The following is a 3,755-nucleotide window of genomic DNA, read 5'->3' as shown; positions in this document are numbered from 1 at the left end:
AGTATAAGTATGTTTATTTTACAAATTAATTTTTTTATCAATTTTCAAATGATTTCAAATTTCTTAAATATTAATTAAAATAAATACAATTATATCGGCCATCGGCCACCCTGCTTTCCAAGATATCGGCATCGGCTGTCAAAAAACCAATATCGGTCGACCACTACACTACACCACTGATAATATTATGTTTATAATTTTAAATGATAAATATCTTATTACCATTATTATTTTGTTGTTTCTGTACTCTAAATTTCCAGGAGAAGGGCCAAGCACACGCCTACTAGCATTTGCATATGAAAATAACTGCTGAAGAGTAAAAAAAAAAGGCATTCAATTTTGCATGATCTGAATTAAATTTTGCATGATCTGAAAACATTCTCTGCTAATCACAAACACATAAAACATTTACACAAATACAGCTGTCCTGAAAACTAACAAAGAATCACATTTCTAATGATTTGAATCCAAACATCCTCAAAAACATAGCTTTGACCAAACATGTATGTGATATTATTATCCAGTGCACAATATAAATGCAAGAACTGATCAATGAATGAAAGCAACACAAGTCGGTTTGGACAGAAGTGTCTGCCAAATGCATACATGGAAAGTTCATTTTAGACGATTTTAACAGGAGAATGGATTTTTTGAATAAAAACATCTGTAAATGTTTGTACATGAAGTACGATCTTTCTGAGGTGATGCTGTTTGTTTTGCATAGAATCATGAATCACATTGTCCTTCATTTACATGATCCACAAGGACATTTAAACTGAAAAATAAAGATAAATTAAGATAAGATTTCACACAACACAAAGCCACCCAAAAAAAATCTATCTGTTTATCTATTTATATTATTTAATCAGCTTAAAATGATGTGAAACATACACTCTGGCTCTTAAACCACTTAGCAAATCGTGACTGCTATCATCAGTCTAATGTTTTAAAGCAGATTTATACATGATCAGACAATGAACATCTTCAATCAGGCTGAGATTCATCTGAAATCATTCATTTGCAGATACTAAATCAAGGAACATTTAATTAATAAATACAGAGATGGCACAATGACTTTTTGTGATATTCTTGGATATTACACTAAAAGACAGCTGTCATTCAAAGATTCAGTCTAAATGTGTAACATCTACTTTACAAGTATAATGAGGAATCATATTATAATGAGTGTCCTCAGATGATCCACCAAAACACACCAGGAGGAGGAGCTGCAAAAATAATGATGAACACATTTTGCATATCTGACTGTGAAATTCCCTTCTTAGCATAACAAATCCATTAAAAGAGCACAAGATTGGGAACTTGAGAAACATACTGAAACCTCACTATCACTGAAGGTAGGCCAACATTTCATCAGTCTGTTCTTAGAGCTATTTCAGAAAGTATGAACAGTTATGCTGAATTTCCACTTCGACTGATTCACGTAATGTTGTACTGGGTAATGACAGTTGTGTCAGCTGATTTTTTTAGTTTTATGACTTTTATCATTAATATACTGTTCTTATTTTTCTTTTCTGATAGACATGTCATTTTACTGCATTATTTTCTTATATTTTCATAATTTGGCTGCACAGCACAGATGTTGTCCATAAAACTGAAAATACACACGTTTCCTTGTAAAAAATATATAAATTTAACTGATAAAATTAAGCTAATTTAAATTACTTTGTTTTTCCAGAGACAAAACCACTGGCAAAATGATGGACCATATTTGGCTTCAAATCCTCTCTCTTGCAGGTAAAACATTATGCAAATCATTAAAATAGCATTTAAAAAAATTCTAACAAAATTTCAAACCATATAAATATAAAATAAATGAGACCAAATGACTTGATTTCGCATATTTCTGCTCTTTTTACATACAGTGATATGACAAAAAGTGGTGTGAAATGTAATACAAATCTTTGTAGAGGAGAGTGAGCCTTTACTTAATTTCCTCAATAGTAATAATATAATTGAATAATATGTTGAGTCAATGAGTCAATGCACTGTACTGCTGTTACACTCTATAGAATGATATTAAAATCAAATCCTTGTTTAATCTTGGCTGAACTAGGCCTATATTTAAATCAAGATTCTATCACTCAATCTACAATATTTGACCACTGCTTACGACAGAAAAAAAAAAAATAATAATAATTTCTGAAACATCAAACCTGTGATGTTCCAAACATGCAAAATCAAAGGCATCCTCACTTGACAAGCTCTCTTCCAACTTACTCTTGTGGTTGTATCGGACAATTAAGAGAAGGGGTGTGGACTCGAGTCGCATGACTTGGACTTGACTCGGACTCGAGTACCAAATTTGATGACTTGCGACTCGACATAATTGTGACCCTGGACCAGTTACTGGTCGACCGATATTGTTTTTTTGACAGCCGATGCTGATGCCAATATCTTGGAAAGCAGGGTGGACGATGGCCGATATAAACCCGATATAATTTTATTTATTTTATTTAATATTTAAGAAATTTGAAATTATTTGAATATGGATGAAAAAATAAATGTGTAAAATAAACATGCTTATACTTTAAAGGACAAAGCATTTTTCACAAATAAACAAAACATTTTATAAAAATATAATAAAAAAAAAAAAAAAAGTAAACACTGTAACCAACAGGGCACTCAGTAATCTGGGAAGTTTGTGTGCATTGGGAATCACATTTTTTCAAATAAAGCCAAGGTAACACTCATTGTACACACAGCACAGTGAAAATGACATGAATAAAAACTCGCGTTTGAATCATCAGTGGCAAATCCTTTAAATTAAAACGTACTTACAGTCAGAACAGCCGGCATTTCTAGTCGTGTCCTCTTTTGGAAGGCCAAACAAAGTAGTTTCGCTTTCACAACGAAACACACGGCGGGCTAGAGTGAGCGGCGGCCGGTGGCCCAGAGTGATAAATAATTATGCTGAAGGTAGGGCTGGGACAATAAATCGATGCATCACGATTCGTGGTTCGATTCTGAGAATTTCGGAATGCATCGTGATTCTGAGCTTAGTTTTTAACAGCAGATGGCGCTCTAGGCTAGTTTTTAACCGCACACTCAAATGCTTATGAAGAAGAGCACTTGCGCGTTCGGCTGAGTAATGTAAGTAGTTAAATATACTTGCACATCGGCTTTTATGCTTTTATTATCGCGATAATCGGCATAATCGGCATAATTGCCAAAGCCCTAAAACAGACAATTAAGCGCAATAACCGTGACTATTTTTAGACAATTAATCGTTAGCCAAATTTCATAATCGCCAAAGCCCTAAATATGTGGCTTCAATTCAGAAACTATGACGTTACCAACTACTTGCTGAGAAAGATAATGTAGATCTTCAGTAGGGTTGGCTACCGAAACCTGGTACCAATATGGCACCGGTACCTATGTAACAGGTATGTACTAGAACCGAATCAGAACGCAGATTTCGGTGGCACTTAAATGCTTGAGCGAGCGATTGAAACATTTGTTCTCTGGTTCTCCTAAACGGACGTAAGGAGCACTGGCACCGCACGTGAAAAATTATTTCCCGACTGAGAAAATTCATGAAAGCAAGTCGGAAAGCTCTAATAATACAAATCCAACACATCTTTGTAGTAACGAGTATCCATGTTGTTTTCACATTCCGACTTAAAAGCACAACTCTGAAAATGAGAGCATCCGAGGAGCGCGTGAATGCAGCAATTACACTTGCTCTGATGGCAGCAGGTAGATACCGTTAGCTAGCTAAGCTAAACATTCTTAAA

At 34.4% G+C, this 3,755-nt stretch overlaps 1 long non-coding RNA gene across 1 annotated transcript in view; it reads left to right on the top strand.

Annotated features, from left to right (window-relative positions):
- The first annotated feature begins 1,319 nt into the window (after positions 1-1,319).
- Positions 1,320-3,755, top strand: part of LOC107690498 (uncharacterized) — a 5,244-nt gene continuing 2,808 nt past the window's right edge. Inside the window, exons 1-2 of the long non-coding RNA XR_001634446.1 lie at positions 1,320-1,355; positions 1,697-1,755. This is a non-coding gene — a long non-coding RNA (uncharacterized LOC107690498). The remainder of the gene's footprint in view (positions 1,356-1,696; positions 1,756-3,755) is intronic.

The sequence above is a fragment of the Sinocyclocheilus anshuiensis genome, unplaced genomic scaffold, assembly GCF_001515605.1.
Source record: "Sinocyclocheilus anshuiensis isolate Anshui unplaced genomic scaffold, SAMN03320099.WGS_v1.1 scaffold2841, whole genome shotgun sequence".
Taxonomy (NCBI): Eukaryota; Metazoa; Chordata; class Actinopteri; order Cypriniformes; family Cyprinidae; genus Sinocyclocheilus; species Sinocyclocheilus anshuiensis.
This window is presented reverse-complemented; position numbering and strand designations above follow the sequence as displayed.